Below are 17,198 nucleotides of genomic sequence, written 5' to 3' on the forward strand. Positions count from 1 at the left end.
TGTCACTTCATTCAGATCGCATCCTCTCCCGCTTCCCGAAACCTCTTGCTGCCATCATAACCCTTGCTATTTAGAACATGGAATAGCACATTCCAGTACAAGCCCTTCTGCCCTCAATATTGTGCTGACCTTTTATCTTACTCTGAAGATGAAACGAACCTACATACCTTACATTTTACTATCATTGATGTGCCTATCCAAGAGTTGCTTAGATGTCTGTAATGTGTCTGAATCTACTACCATGGCTGGCAGTCCATTCCACGCACCCACCACACTCTGTGTAAATAACGTACCAGTCCCTTCCATACCGACAGGATATCCCAACCCAATCTAGTCCTACCTGCCAGCACCTTGCCCATATCCCTCTGATGTCTAAGCTAAACCTTCCGCCAGTCCCCTTGTGATAGCCATTTCCCCATGGGAAGTAGTCTCTGGTTATCCACTCTATCTATCCCTCTCATTCCCTTGTACACCTCAATCATGTCACCATTCTTCCTCCTTCGCTGTGATCAGAAAAGCCCTCGCTTCCACAACCTCCCTTCTATGGGCATGCCCTCCAGTCCAGGCAGCATCCTGCTCAATCTCCTCTACACTGTCTTTAAAGCTTCCACATCCTCCCTATAATGAAGCGAACAGAACTGTTCACAATATTCGAAGTGTGGTCTAACTGGGGTTCTGTAGAGCTGCATCAAAATCTCACATCTCTTAAATTCAATCCCCCTGCTAATGAAAGCCAACACACCATCCGCCTTCTTAACAGCCTGTCAACTTGGGTGGGAACCTGAGGGACACAGGATCCCTTTGTTCCTGCACGCTGCAGAGAATCCTGCCTTTAACCACGTAAAGGTTTTCTGCAGAATCCTCCAATCTAAAACTATCCCTATCTTTGTAAATTCCTCCAGTTCCTACAACACTTATAAACTGTGAAACCTCCTCAAGTCCATATATTCCTAATGTCCGCAAAATCCTCCCGTCCTGATGTCCCTCCATATCTCTGTAACCCCCACCATCCTCCAGTGCTCATTGCAGAGGAAGGAGGAGTTGTAGAGTCTGGGACATGTTACGAGGTATGAAGGGCTGCAGAACCTGGAGGATGGTACAAATGTCGGAAGGGACGTGGGACTTCTAGAAGGTTAGAGGTTCCGGGATTCCTTGAACCTGCAGGATGGGACAGGGGATGGCTTGTGGAACCTGGAGGATATTATGATTTGAACCACAGGTAATTTTTGATTGGACCATTCAGCCGATCTTACAGTCATGGAGATGTACAGCATGGAAACAGACCCTTCATTCCAACCCAGCCATGCCGACAGGATATTCCAACCCAATCTAGTCCCACCTACCAGTACTTGGCCTATCTCCCTCCAAACCCTTTCTATTCATATATCCATCCAAATGTTTCTTAAATGTTGCAATTGTACCATCTGTAAGATTGGCTGAAAGATCCAATCAAACATTACCTGTGGTTGAAATCATAACATCCTCCAGGTTCCAGAACCCATTCATGGTCCCATCCTGCAGATCAGATATCCCAACCCAATGTAGTCCCACCTGATAGCACCCGGCCCATCTCCCTCTAAACCCTTCTTATTCAGATACCAATCCAGGTGCCTTTTAACTGTTGCAGTTGTACTAGCCTCCACCACTTCCTCTGGCAGCTCATTCCATATATGTACTATCCTCTGCGTGAAAAAGTTGCCCCTTTTTATCTTCTATATCTTTCTACTCTCGCCCTAAACCTCGCCCTATAATTCTGGATTCGCACACCCCAGGAGAAAGCCTTTGTCTCTTTACCCTATCCATGCCCCTCTTGATTTTATAAATCTCTATAAGGTCACCCTCAGCCTCCGACTCTCCAGGAAAAACAACCATCACCTGTTCAAACTCTCCCTATAGCTCATCCCTGGCAACGTTGTTGTAAATCTTTTGTGGACCCTTCCAAGTTTCACAAAATCCTTCCGATCGGAAGTAGAACAGAGTTGGCATGCAGCATTCCAAAAGTGGCCTAACCACTGCCCTGTACACCCTCAACATGACCTCCCAACTCCTGTACTCGATACTCTGACCAATAAAAGAATGTATACCAAGCGCCTTCTTCACTATCCTAACTACCTGTGACTCTACTGTCAAGGAACTCTGTATTTCATTTGAATAATTGCATAGACAGGTAGAGTGGCCCGAGGTCTTCTGGGTGATGCTAGTTCAGTCTAAGCTAGTCGGCAGAGCCAGTGAAATATTTGCAGCACTGTCTGATGGATGGTCGAGAGATAATGCACATGTCAAACAGGCTATTTTAAGTGCTTATGGATTGCTTATGAAAGGGAAGCCACTACAATTCCCTTTACTGTACCATCACTATCTGTCAAAGCTCCTTCAGGTCTATATCCTCCGAATTGTTGAAACCTGCTCTCACCATTACAACTCCCATTATTTCCTAACATTGTTGAGTCTCTAAAAGCTTCCCTATCAGGTAAATCTCCTTCACTGCATACAACACTCCTAGCCTGTGTAATCTCTTCAATTCCTTCAGTTCCTATATACCGATGTATAGGTGTGACTGCTTTGTGGTCATTGTATCCTAATTTATATCTGCAAAAGGCTCCGCTCACTGTAGCACATCCTATGCTCCTAAGTGAATCTGATCTCTCACAAGACTCTCTATCACTCTCTCCTCCAGTCTCGACAAGCTTCCCTATCCCTGTCATATCTTGCAGCACTCACTCACTCTCACTGATATACCTTCCAGTGCATAAATTCACCTCTCCTTCTAACTGTGCCCAGTCTACAACTTCATCCCTGTCTGTGCAACATCCTCCAGTCCATATTCTCCTCTCTGTTGCTGCAGCATTCTCCAGCTTATATCATCTTCCATGTGCTTGCAAAATTCTCCAGTCCATACTACCCAACCTTTCCTTGTAATATTTTCCAGTCCACACCATCCTCCCTATCACTGATATTCTCCAGATCCCACACCTGTTGTTAAATGTACGACATCCTGGAATCCTGTGAATGTTTCTACGCACTGATCAACATAGTCCATGTAACAATCCAAAACCTTATACCCATCCCTATCTCTGGAATCTAATCAAAGACGCTTTATCTCACTAACTTCCTCCAAACAATAAAATGTTTTCTCCTGCGAACATTCTGTAGCAACTGTAGCTATGTTTAACCTTGCAACATTGTCGCGCCCCCGAACATCTCTCCCACTCTCTAGCCTCTATCCATCCCTCCAAGGCCCTCTCTCGGTGACACGCGCCATGCATTTGCAACAAGGCAGATGGAATGACAGCATTAACTGAAGAGAACAGATATGATCGAACTGTTATTGTGAGGTGTGGCTGCAGAATGATCATGACAGCAATGTGATTATTGAGGTGTTGTAGGGATTTAGGCAGGATTAGCAAAAAACCAAACAAGGTCCCTTTTTATTGTGAAGAAAGGACGCAGTTAGTGCATTAGTGAGACAGCCAATTTAATCTGGGAATCAAAAATTAGAGTTATTTTGAATGGACAGCTTCCAAATAGCAAGGGAGATCTGGAAGATCAAATCACAATCCATGCTCATTAGTAAGTTGGATACAATATTTTCTTGGTGATAGTAGACAGAGGTATGTCGAGTGGTCATTTTCTGATTGGACATCTGTGGCCAATGATGTTTCACAAGGATCAGTGCTGCGATGTCTGTGTGTAATTTATATCTGTGATTCAGGTGAAAAGGTCAGCAGTTTGAGTGGTAATTTTGCAGACGACATTTGAAAAGGCATATAATGATTAGGGATAGTTAGGGGAATTGTGGATAGTGAGGAAGAGTGTTAAAGGTTGCAGCAGTATGTAGATCAGCTGGAACGTTGGACAGAGATATGGCAAATTGAATTTCATCGGAACAGGTGTAAAGTGATGCATTTATGAAGTCAAATGGAAGAGAGAAGTACACTAATTGACTAGTTGGAAACATTGATAAACAGAGAGGCATTGGAAGCAAATCCGTAGCTCCCTCAAAATAACAACACAACAGGATGCGGTGGTAGAGGGGGAGTATGGTATGCTTACATTTATTGGGCACAGTATTGAGTACAGACGTTTGCATGTCATGTTGTGACTGAATGAAACTTCAGTCGGCCACGTTTGGAAGATTGCGTGTCATTCTCGTTGACACACCATAGGAAGGATGTGAAGGTTTTGGGGAGGGTGTAACAGAGGGTTGGCAGAATGATGCCTGGATGAGAATGTGTTTACTGTATGGAGGTTGGACACAGTTGGATTGTTTTGCGAGAATATCCGAGACTGAGGGGTGACCTGGTACAGGTATATAGCATTAGGAGAGGCGTGAACAGTGTGGATAGTTGGAATCCTCTTTCCAATGTAGAAATATCAAATACTAGGGCGCATCGGTTTAAGGTGAGAGTGAGAAGTTTTAAGTGAGATGAATGAGGCCAGTTGTCTTTACCGAGAGGGTAGAAGCTGCTCAGGAGGTGGGAGAGGTGGCAACAAGAGCAAACATTTGAAGGGCATTTAGACAGAAACATGAACAGACAGAGAATAGAGAGATATCGCCCATGTGCAGGCAGATGGGATTAGTTTAGAATACCATCATGGTCAGCACAGCCATGGTGGGCCGAAGGGCCTATTACTCTGCTGTACTGTTCGATTTTCTAACTTAACTACATCTCATTGGAAAATCCCGCCATCTCCAGGATCAGCCGAGTGAACCTTCCCTGGCCTGCCTCCAACACAAGAATGTCTTTCCTTAGGGCACGCATACTGTTCAATATAATCTAGGTGTGGCCTGACTTGTACCTTGTATCGTTTTAGCAAGACCTCCCTATTTTTAGACTCCATTCCCTTTGCCTTCTCGATTACCTGCTGATCCTGTAAGCTACCTGTTTCAGATTGATCCACAAGGATTCCCAAAACCCTTTGTGCAGTCAGTCTGAAACCAAACGGTGTTAACCTGAGAGTAAGTCGGGAACGTGCTGGAATGTGCTATAAAGAATATGACAATAAATGATAACTAGATACTTAGAAACAATGGGAGATGTATGACTTTATAAAAGGGGAATATTTTAAATCTGTTGGATTCTATATTTTGGTGTGGCCATAAATGGCAGAATAGATAAGGGTGGGGGAGGTTAGTTGCGGTAGAGGTATATTTGAAATTTCAGAAGCATTTTGACAAGTTTCAACCAGGGCTAAAAATTAGCTCGTGAGAGAATAGGGCCCCTGAAAGGTCAATGAGGCTGTCTATGTGGAATCACTGCTGATCGGGGAGATACTGAACAAATATTTTGTGTTCGGATTTACTGTGGAGAAAGACATGGAAGCTCGGGAAGTTAGGAAAATACATAGGGATGTCTTGAAAAGAGTTAACATTGGAGAACAGGAGGTGCTGGATGTCTTAAAATGCAATAAGTTAGATAGAACCTTTGGACATGATCAGATGTATCCCAGCGCCTCGTGAGAAGCGAGGGAGAAAATTACAGGCCCCCTCCCAGAGATATTTGCATCATCAACAGCCACTACAGACCAGTAAGACTGATGGCAGGGGTGGTAAGTTGTTGGAGGAGATTCTGAGGGAAACGATCATCGTGCCTTTGGAAAGGTAAGGACAGATTAACGATCGTCAGCATGGCTTTGTGCATGGGAAATCATGCCTCAAATGTGAGTGTGGAGATAGACAAGTGAGAGATCAAAGCAGAGCAGTACACGATGTCCACATGAACTTTATCAAGGCCTTTGACAAGGTTCTGCATGAATGATTGGATAGTAAGTTTAGATCAAGCATTACCAGGGAGCGCTCACCAACTGGATACAAAACAGATTGACGGTAGGAGACAGAGCATGTTCATAGAGGGTTACTGCTCAAACTGCAGGCCTGTGACTAACGGTGTGCCGTGGGGTTCGGTGCTGGGTCACTGTTGTGCATCATTTATATAAATGTTCTGGATGAAAATACAGGAGCCATAGTTAGCAAGTTTGTGAGTGAGACTGAAATTGGTGGGAAAGTGAACAGTGAAGAGGGTTATCGAAGAGTACAATGGGATCAACACTACTGCTAGGCCAGTGAGGTTAGGAATAACAGGTGGAGAAATGCACAGTATTGTATTGTGGTAAAGCAGACCAGGCTGGACTTGTACAATTAATGTTCGGGCCCTGTGTATTGTTGTCAATCATTTCAGTGACCCAGGGAGTCAGGTACACAGTTTTTTAAAAGTAGTGTCACGGGTAGACAGGCTGGTGAAGCAGGCGTTTGGGATGGTTCCCCTTCATTGGACAGAGCATTGAGAGTAGGAGTTGGGATGTCAGGGTGTATCTGTACAGGACATTAGTGAGGCCTCTGTATAAGCATTGGTGATAATCTGGTAAAAATCAACATGTTCACGTATGTCCTTTAGGGAGGGATATCTGACATTCTTACCTGGTCTGGCTCACATGTGACTCCAGTCCCACAGCAATATGGCTGACTCTGAGCTGCCTCTGGGCAATTAGCAGTGGGGTAATGTATGCTGGTCCATCCGGTGACATCCTCAGGCCATGAATGAATCAATGAAAATACAGATGTCCATCCCTTCCTTTGCAAACAGCTCTAGTTGCAGCAATTCGTACTGGCTTTGTAACATTGTTCAGGCCTTTGCCCCTCTCTGTAACACCCTAACCATCTCCAGCACCTTCAATTCTCCCTGTTCCGATCATCTGATTAAACGCTGACAATGTTTCCTCTTCCTACTGCACTCCTCCTGCTAGGAGACTCCCTCGCGATCTCTTTAACAAATGTGTCCCCATTTCTAAACATTGGCTTCTTCGGAATTGATCATTTTTTTTTCATCTCTTATTCAAATCTGGTAAGTCCTGGACCAAGATCTTCTGAAGTGGGGAATGAGCATAGGGAAGCACTTCGAGACTTGGTGTGGGGAAAATGGGAATCCAGGAGAAAAAAAGACAAGGAGCGTGCTGTCACATCAATGCCCCACCCACCCCCTTCTCATGTCCACCTTCTGCCACAAGTGGAACAGAGTCTGTAGAAGGCCAAATCGGTTTGTCCAGCCAACCCCAGCCTCCCACCCCCCACTGAGAGTGGCAGAGAGTCAGCCTCTTCTGTGATGTGATAGGAAGGTTGTATCCCCTCAATTATCCCAGTGCCTTTGTTACAAATTCAAACAATTCCCTGTTAATACAGTGTCTAATAATGTGATATCACTCAGTATCTCTCCATGTGGTATCCCTTGCTGTGTCGGTCTATGTTCTGTCCTAACAGCATTTCTCCCTCTTACAGATGGTCTGAGATCCTGACTCAACAGAATTGTCCACTCCAGAGAGACGCAGCAGCACAGGCAAAGGATGGAGGCTGGGATTTTTAAGATCTCTGCTGGACTCAGTTCCACGCTGCATGAGTTAATCTCATTGCATCAATCTAATTTCCCATTCTGTCTCATGCAGGTAATCAGGATGTTCCTAACTTCTGTCTCATCCATCACCTCATTGAAGCTGGTTAATCAGCCAGAGAGAGGGAGATCTGGAGCCTTCAGTACATCATACAGCCAGTAAGATCACTCACAGTAAACAGCACAGGGTGGAGGTAGTAGACTTCTATATTCAGACCTGGAAGAGCGGACATCGATACAGAGCTGGGAAAGCAACATTCTAGGCTTCATTCCCACCATCTTGTGAGGGTCCTGCTTTCACCTCTGCTGTACTGGTCCTCAATGCAACAGCACAACGGATCGCAGGCATCAATCCTGACCCATGCTTTATTCGTGATCTCTGTAATATTCTCCAGTCCTGATAATCCTTCCTCGGTTTGGAATCTCCTCTAGTCCACACCACACCTCTGTCTTTGTCTCTGTCAGGTTCTCCAGTCCCTAACACATTAATCCCAAGCTCCTCCAGTAGATACTAAATTCCTTCATCCCTGTAAACCCTGACAGCCCTGTCTATCCTTGTAAGCTCCTCCTACCAATATTCCATGTCAATGTATTTGTCTTTAACCTCTCCATCGGTCCCTACCTATGTAATCTTCTCCAGCTCCTACAACCCTTCCTTAGCTGTGAAAAATTTCTAATCTCCTTATCCTTCTCCAATTCTTTGATCTTTATCTTGTTAAATTTCATCCTCATTCCTGACACCATACCCCTCGCGACCACAGGAACCTCTTTCAGTTTGTGCAACCCTCCCCATCTGTGTAACTGTCTCCAACCCAGTAACCTGGCATTTTCCATTGCCTTCCTATCTCTGTAGCCTCCAGACCCTAGAAGCCGCCTTATATCTGTAAATGTCCTCAGTCACGTCAACCTTCCATATCTCTGTTAGTATACACAATAATCTCCGAGATGAAACAGCTCCCTGTTTGTGCCTGTTCGTCTGCCTACCTCTTCCTTTCTCCATCCCTATCCTTATCTCCGGGATCTAATCCAGTTCCCTCTATCTCTGAAAATTCCTTTAATCCCCAAACTGCTTTGTCCCACTGACATTCTTGACCAGATGTAACTCTGTTTAACTCTAGCATCCTCGAGTCCCTGTAAGCCTCCCTATCTCTGTAACCTCTACACATCTGTTCAACTCCCCACTACCGAGGAATGACTCCCTGTAATCGCCATAAGGGAGAAGGAATGACAGTGATCAGATATGATGGAACTGTCATTCCGGTGATTTAGCTGCATAATGACCATCGCTGGGAAGTGAGTACTGAAGGGTTGTTGGGATAGAGTCAGAGAGATGTACAGCATGGAAACCGACCCTTCGGTCCAACCCATCCATGCTGAGCAGATATTCCAACCCAATCTAGTCCCAATAGGCAGACTAGGCAAAAAGCCAACAAGTTGTGAAGGAAGGATGAGATTAATGCATTAATGAGACAGTCATGTGGATCTGAATATAAAAAGTGTAACTGAGAATAAGCAAACAGCAGCAACCGTTAGCAGGAATTCTTTTGCAGGCACCAGACAGTGATGGGAATGTCAATATGGTTACAGTCAGGACACTGAATGTACTTGTAGCAAGGGCAGTACAGTAGCTGTGTGTGACAGTGGTCTCCATGCCGACTCATACAGCAATGGGTATCAGTGCTGTAACGGATAGAATCCTGGATTGTATGTGAGATAGTTTTCTATCATATCATATTTGTAGATCAAATACTGTAGATCAAATAAATATCCAAGAATCCCATTATAAAGGAGTTTTGTGAGCAGAGACACATAATATTATGCAGGACATTTTGAGTTTGTGCTCAGACCTTGAGATTTAGGAGGGGAATGAGGCCATTTGGCCCATTGAGTATGCTGTGTCCTTCAATCAGATCATGGCTGTTCAACTCTACTTTCCTGCCTTTTCCACAAAACCCTTGTTTCCCTGATTAACTAAAATCTGCAGGAGGTGACAGAACAGTTGGAGAGATAGACAGAAATGGCAAATTGAGTTTAATCTGGACAAGTGTGAGATGATGTCAAATTCAAGAAGAAAGTTATCATACTAATGGATATTGATATACAGAAGGATCTTGGTGCAAGTCAGTAACTCCCAGAAAATGGCAACAGAAGTGTTTCAGATGGGACAGAAAGCAAATGGAGCACTGACCTTCATCAGTCACAACATTGGGTATAGTGGTTTGCATCTGATGTTTTATTTGTATCAAATGGTCGTTTGGCCACATTTGGAGTACTGGGTGCTGGTCTCATCTCCACACAATAGGAAGGATGTAGAGGCTTTGGAGAGGGGACAAAAGGGGTTTATCAGCACGTTGCCTGTGTTAGGGTTTTTAAGAGTGTGTTTGGTGAAAGAGGAAATTAAATAAAGTTGGATTGTTTAATGAGAGTATAAGAGGCTGACAGGTGACCAGGTACAGTAATATAACATTTGGAACAGGGTTAGATAATGTAGATAATCAGAATCTCTTTTCCAGTGTGTAAGTTTCAAATGCAAGAGTGCATAGGTTTAAGGTGAGAAAGAGGAAGTTTAAACGAGATGTGTGAGGCAAGTTTTTTTAACGTAGAGTGGATTTTACTGAGGGAGGTCGTAGAAGCAGAAATGTGAGTAAAGGTTTCAAGTGGGATTTAGACAGAAACATAAACAGGTAGAGAATAGAGGGATATGGACCATGTGCAGGCAGATGGTATGAGTTAGAATAGTATCTTAGACAGCATAGACGTGGTGGGCCGAATGGCCTGTTTCTGTGCTGCACTGTTAAGTTTTCTAACTTCCCAGCATCTGACCCAGCATGCTGAAATTGTTAGAAAGGATATGACAATATACAATAACTGGCCACTTAGAAACACATTTGATAACAGAGAATTTGTTTTTGAGCCTGTCGGATTTAATTTGTTGGTGTGAATATAAATGGCAGAATTGTAAGGGTGTAGGAGGGGTGTAGTGGTATAGGGGATATGGTGTATTTGAATTATCCGAAACCTTTACACAAGTTTCAATAAGGGCTAAGGAGTAACTTGGTAGAGAATAGGGCCACTTAAAGATCAATAAGGTCACCCAAGTGTGGAACCAGAGGGGATGAGTGAGATATTAGACAAAATAGTCTTGTCAGTATTTACTGTGGCGAAAGACATGGAAGCTCGGGAACTTGGGGAAATAAATAGTGATGTCTTGGAAAGAATCCTCACCAGAGAAGAGAAAGTGCTGGAATCTTACAACAAATAAAGGTAGATCAATCCTCAGTAGCTCATTAGGTCTGTGCTCGAATTTTGTGGGAAGCTCAGGAAGAGATTGCAGTGTCCCTAACAGAGATATTTATATTATCAACAGACACAGTAACGTGTCGGAAGGGTTGCTAATGCTGTTCCATCACTTAAGGGCTGCAGGGAAAAGCCAGGAAATTACAGCCCCGTGAGCCCAGTGATGGGGAAGTTGTTGGAGGAGATTCTGAGAGAAAGGAGCTCCTTAATGAGAGGTCCTTAATGAATACTATGTCTCAGTATTCACTGCTGAGAAGGGTCTTGTCGTTTGTGAGGACAGCGTGAAACAGGCTGATGTACGTGAACAGGTGGATGTTAAGAAGGAGGATGTGCTGAGAATTTCGTAAAAGATAAGGATAGATACGTCGCTGAACCAGACGAGATGCGTCCAAAGTTAGTACACGAAACGAGGGAATGGATTGCTGTGCACCTGGTGATGACCTTTGCGCCCTCACTGTCCACTGGAGTTGGACTAGATGATTGGAGGCAGGAAAATATTATTCCCTTGTTCAGGAAAGTGAATAGGGATAATTCTGGGAATTGCACACCTGTCAGTCTTGTGTCTGTGGTGTGCAGATTATTGGAGAGGACTCTGAGAGACAGGATTTATTATTCCTTAGGAAACCATAGTTTGATTAGAGGTAGTCAGCATGGTTTTGTAAGGGGCAGGTTATGCCTTTCATATCTTCTTGAATCTTTTGAGAATGTGATGAAACACCTTTATGGCTCATTCAGAAAGTATGGAGACATGGGATACAGGGAAACCTGTCTGTCTGGATACGGGATTACTGGCCCACAGAAGATAGAGGGTGATGATAGTTAGAAACAACTCATCCTGGAGCTGAGTGACCTGTGGTTTTCTGCAGGCAGTTGTTACAGGATCTCTGCTCTTTGTGATTTTATGAATAAGTTGGATGTGTGAGTAGAAGAGTTGGTTAGTAAGTTTGCCAATGACGCGAAGGTTGGTGGAGTGGTGGATGGTGTGGAGGGCTGTTGTAGGTTGCAATGGTGCAATGACAGGATGTAGAGTTGGGCGGAGAAGTGGCAGATGGAGTTCAATTTGGAAAAGTGTGGAGTCATTCATTTTGAAGATTGAATTTGAATGCAGGATACAGGGTTAAAGGTAGGATCTTTGGCAGTGTGGAGGAACAGAGGGATCTCTGGTTCCAAATCCATAGATCCCTCAAGGTTGCCACCCAAGCTGATTGGCTTGTTAAGAAGGAATATATTGTGTTGGATTTCATTAGTTTGAGAATTGAGTTTTAAAGTTGTGAGGTTATGATGCAGCTCTATAGAGCCCTAGTTCGACCCCACTTGGAATATTGTGTTCAGTTCTGGTCCCTTCATTACAGGAAGGATGTGGAAGCTTTAGAGAGGGTAAAGAGGAGATTTACCAGGATGCTACCTGGACTGGAGAGCATGTCTTATGAAGAAAGGTTGAGGGAGCTAAGTCTTTTCTCATTGGAATGAAGAAGAGTGAGGGGTGACTTGGTAGAGGTGAACAAGGTGATGAGAGTCATAGAGCGAATAGAGAGAGATTCTTTTACCCTGACATAAATAGCTATGACAAGGGGGTATAATTTTCGGGTGATTAGCAGATGGTTAAGCGGAGATCTCAGAGGTAGGCTCGTTCCATATGAAGTGGTGAATCTGGAATGCACTGCCAGCGGTGGCAGTAAAATTAGATGCATTAGGGACATTTAATATCCTTCTGGATAGGCACATGGATAATAATAAAATGAAGGATATGGAAGTTAGAGTCATAGAGATGCACAGCACGGAAACAGACACTTCGGTCCAACCCGTCCATGCCCACCAGATGTCCCAACCCAATCTAGTTCCATCTGCCAGCACTCGGCCCATATCCCTCCAAACCCCTCCAATTCATATACACATCCAAATACCTCTTCAATGTTGCCATTGTACCAGCCTCCACCACTTCTTCTGGCCGCTCATTCCATACACATACCGCCCTCTGCGTGAAAAAGTTGCCCCTTAGGTCTCTTTCATATCTTTCCCCTCTCACCCTAAACCTATGCCCTCTAGTTCTGGACTCCCCCACCCCATGGCAAAATACTTTGTTTATTTACCCTATCCATGCCCCTCATAATTTTGTAAACCTCTATAAGGTCACCCCTCAGCCTCTGACACTCTCCCTGTAGCTCAAATCCTCTAACCCTGGCAGCATTCTTGTAAATCTTTTCTGAACCCTTTCAAGTTTCCCAACACCTTTCTGATATAAGGAGACCAAAATCGCACGCAATATTCCAACAATGGCCTAACTAATGTGCTGTACAGTCGCAACATGACCTCCCAACTCCTGTACTTGGTACTGTGACCAATAAAGGAAAGCATACCAAACACCCTCTTCACTATCCTATCTACTTGCGACTTCACTTTCAAGGTGCTATGAACCTGGACACCAAGGTCTCTTTGTTCAGCAACACTCCCTATGACCTTACCATTAAGTGTTTGAGTCCTGTTAAGATGTACTTTCCTAAAATGGAGCACCTCGCATTTATCTGAATTAAACTTTATCTGCCACTCTTTTTTTATCTTACGGTCGGATAAAGGATTGGCATGTCACCATGGCCAAAGGGTCTTGTTCTGTACTGTTCTGCGTTCTACCTGTAGTATCTTAAACTTGGTAATAAGCTCAGATCAGTGTAAAAGGATACGGCATTCAGGAGGAGCTAGTCAACTGGACTGAAAATTGGGTTTGATGGTAGGAGACAGAGGGTGATGGGGGACATGCTGTTTTTCTGACAGGAGGCATGTGACCAGCGGTGGAGTGGGTCCACTGTTGTTTGTCATTTGGATAAATGGTTTGGATGGGAATATTGGTTTCCCATTAAGTCAGTTTTTTGGTTGACACTGGAATTGGTGGTAAAGTGGACAGTGATGAAGGTTATCTGTGATACAACAGGATGAACAGCACTGCTGGGATAGTGGGCTGAAGAATAGCAGATGGAGTTTAATTAGATAAATTTGAAGTGTTCCATTTTGGTGAAACAAACCAGGGTGGAACTTGTACAGTTAATGTACGAGCCCTGGGTCGTGTTGTCAGTCAGTGACCCAGGTACACAGTTCTTTGACAGTGGTGTCACAGGTAGACAGGCTGGTGAAGCAGGTGTTTGGGGTGGTTTCCTTCATTGGGCAGAGCATTAAGAGTGTGTGTTGGGATGTAATTTTGTACAAGATATTGGTCAGACCACCATAAAAGCATTGTTGATCAGTGGGAAGAACTCATCTGGTTCACTGACCTCCTTTCGGGAAGGACATCTGACATTCTAACCTGGTTTGGCCGACATGTGACTCCAGACCCACTGCAATATGACTGACTCTGAGCTGTCCTCTGGGTAATTAGCAGTGACACCCACATCCCATGAATGAATAAATAAAAATACATATGTCCCTCCCTACCTCTGCAAACCCCTCCAGCTGCAGCAATTCAGACTGACTTTGTAACATCGTTCAGGCCCTGACCACTCTCTGTAACACTCTCACCACCTCCAGCACCTTCACCTCTCCCTGTTCCTTTTGTGACAATAAACCCTGACAATGATTCCCCTTCCCATTGCCTTCCCCCTGCTAGCAGACCCTTTGCAATCCCTTTAACACTTACTCCTTCAACACGCTCTCATTTTAAGATTTTAAGTACTTTGTGATGATCTTCTCATCCTCATAATCTAATATGATACATTTTGTCCTGAGTGAGGGGCCGGTGGGAATTTCGTGCTGTCTGCTTCAATGGAATGTCCTTTTGTTGAGTGATTTACACTGTTCCTTCAAATGATTTCCACTGTTCATTTACAGGCACATGTTTCAGTCTGTTTAGCCTGTTTACCTTAGTCCGTTCTCCTCTTAAACCCATGTAATTGGCTGTTTTTATTTCTAGTTGTAGCGTGTCCTTTCTGTGATTCACTTTAAAACTTTATATTTCTTTAAACTGCACTTTATCACAATTTCCTGAAGGATCTCTCCAGGTGATATTACTTATTCACTAAGTTTCATCACACAACGATCGCTCTGAGATAGTTATGTCCCTAGCCAGTTGCACAATCTTATTCAAAGCAACACTGAAAAAAGTTCTCTGAGCTCCTCTTCCAATATCACTGTTGTCAGTGTGACTGTCCCAGATTATGGCAATATTGAAGTTTCCCAAAATTATCATAATGTGTTTGTTAAAAAATTCCAATGAGTTCCTGTTTAATACAGGGATGAGCAATGAAATGCTGTTCAGTGGCTAAAACTGTTCTGCTGCTTGTGTCCTTGGCAAGTAGTAGCCAGAATTTACATTCAAACTGACTCTACTTCATGATCTGAGGTCAAACGTTTTCTCTGTAATTTGTAATCCATTATTGTTAGCGTTACCCATTTTGCCTGAATTTCCATAAGGTTGTGATCCATTGAATATTTATGTCCACCTTTTGTTCGCCCTGTAACCACGTCTCTCTGGTGTCTAAATCTCTTTTATCTCTGTGTCACAAATGAATCTACTTTTTTGAAGAGACATTATCCATTCCAAAAAAAAACATAATTTACTCTTTCCCACAATTTTCTGTCACAAATCTATTTGCTGATCTACAGTTTTAGTTAAACTCTGTCCCATCCTGTTCCTTTCTGCTTGTCTTCAGTCACATTCCCATGTTGCTCCCATACTTCACCTTATCCCGTTGGATTTGGAAATCTCCTTTCACCTGAACCCTGTCCCTGCATCTTCTCTGTCAGTTTAAAGCCCTGTCCATAAACCTACTGACATGATCGGTCAGGACACTGGTCACAGCACAGTTCCAGTGGGACCATCCTAATGGATTATTTATTAAAACAGGTATGAGATGTGGGTGTCTCTGGCTGACCAGCCTTTCTTGCTCAGCCCTAGCTGCCCTTGAGCTGAGTAACTTGCTCGGCCATTTCAGAGTGTAATTGAGAGGCAAACACTTTTCTGTGGGTATGTCTTGCAGACCACATGAGGATGGGCAGATGTCCTTCTCTAAAAGACAAGTGTTTGGGCTTTTCTTTGTACATCAGCAATGTTTTCATACGTATTTACGCATTGTTAATTACCATTTGTTTTAGTTATTGATTTCAAGTTTCTCCATTTCTGATGGTGGGATTTAAACCTGCCTCCACAGAACATTCACTGAGGTTTGGCATACATGCTCTCGCAATAATACCAAGCCAGCACGTCACCTGCTCACAGGTTGCTCAACCCTGAGCACAGATACATTATGAAGCTAAACCCGTTCTTCCTACACACTTGTTTCATCCTAAAATCATCCTGCACTCTGATGATATCACTCAGTCTCTCTCTATGTGGTATCCCTCACTGTGTGGATCTAATTGCTGCCTCTGTCAGCATCTCTCACTCTTGCAGCTACTCCACATCCTGAGCCAACAGGATTGTCCACTCCAGAGGGATACAACAGCGCAGGCCAGGAATGGAGACTGGGATTTTCCAGATATCTGTGGGACACAGTATCATTCTCCCTGTGTAACCCTCACTGCTTCTGTCTAATTTCCTATTCTATCTATCTTTCAGTCTCCTATACGTACTCAGGAAGTTACTGACTCAGTGGAAGTCCCAGCTGCTGGGTGTTTCGTCCATGACGACATTGAAGATGTTTGGTCAGCCAGAGAGACAAAGTGCAGGGAAATCTGGAGTCTACAATAAATCTGCAGTGAGGTAAGGTCACTCACAGTGCACAGAGCAGGGAGCAATGAGAGGGCTCCAAACATCGGTTAACAAGACATGACATCGATACAGTGCTGGAGGGGGAGCACAGTACAGACACACCCCAGGCTCAATCACTGCCCCTACTTTAACTTACTTTGTACTGAGTCAGCATCGGGAGTGTCACAGTTATCGATCCAGGGCTGTGCTGTCTTAGTGAGCATCAGTATAATAGAGAGGAAAGCAGGCCTCCCACGAGAGGGTGGGACTGCTGCCTGGGGTCATTCTGTTCTGCGCTCCCTCTCTATGTCATGTCTCTATGTCATGTCTCCTTGACCAGTGTCTTCAACAGTGTGTAACTCCTACATCCGTTCCAGTCCCTGTAACCTCCTCCCTTCCCTTTCGTCCCTCCACATATTTGAAATGTACTGCATTCCAGCCTACCATCCCTGTCTCTGTAACTTGCTTCAGTGTCTACACCATGCCTTATCTCAGTAGTCTCCTCCTCCAACAACTGGAGACCGAGTCATGAGGCACGGAAACAGAACTTATGGTCCGAATAAGCCGTGCTGACCAGGATTACCAAACTGAACAAATCGCTTCAGCCTGTGTTTGGCCCATATCCATTCAAACCTTTCCCTCTCCATGTAGCTGCCCAAATGTCTTTACCATGTTGCAATTGTTCTTGTTTCTCCATGTGCCCCTGGCAATTCGTTCTGTCTATGCATCACACTCTGTGGATAATGTTGGCCCTCCGCTCCCTCTTTAAATCCTTGCTCTCACTCCTCCCATTTATGCCCTCTAGTTTTGGACTCACCTACCCTTGGCTATTCACCTTACTCAGG

At 44.2% G+C, this 17,198-nt stretch overlaps 1 long non-coding RNA gene across 1 annotated transcript in view; it reads left to right on the forward strand.

The window, feature by feature from the left end:
- Positions 1-17,198, forward strand: part of LOC140453309 (uncharacterized) — a 44,653-nt gene that overhangs the window by 17,662 nt on the left and 9,793 nt on the right. Inside the window, exons 3-4 of the long non-coding RNA XR_011952345.1 lie at positions 7,274-7,437; positions 16,222-16,365. This is a non-coding gene — a long non-coding RNA (uncharacterized lncRNA). The remainder of the gene's footprint in view (positions 1-7,273; positions 7,438-16,221; positions 16,366-17,198) is intronic.

This window comes from Chiloscyllium punctatum, chromosome 27 (assembly GCF_047496795.1).
Source record: "Chiloscyllium punctatum isolate Juve2018m chromosome 27, sChiPun1.3, whole genome shotgun sequence".
Classification (NCBI taxonomy): Eukaryota; Metazoa; Chordata; class Chondrichthyes; order Orectolobiformes; family Hemiscylliidae; genus Chiloscyllium; species Chiloscyllium punctatum.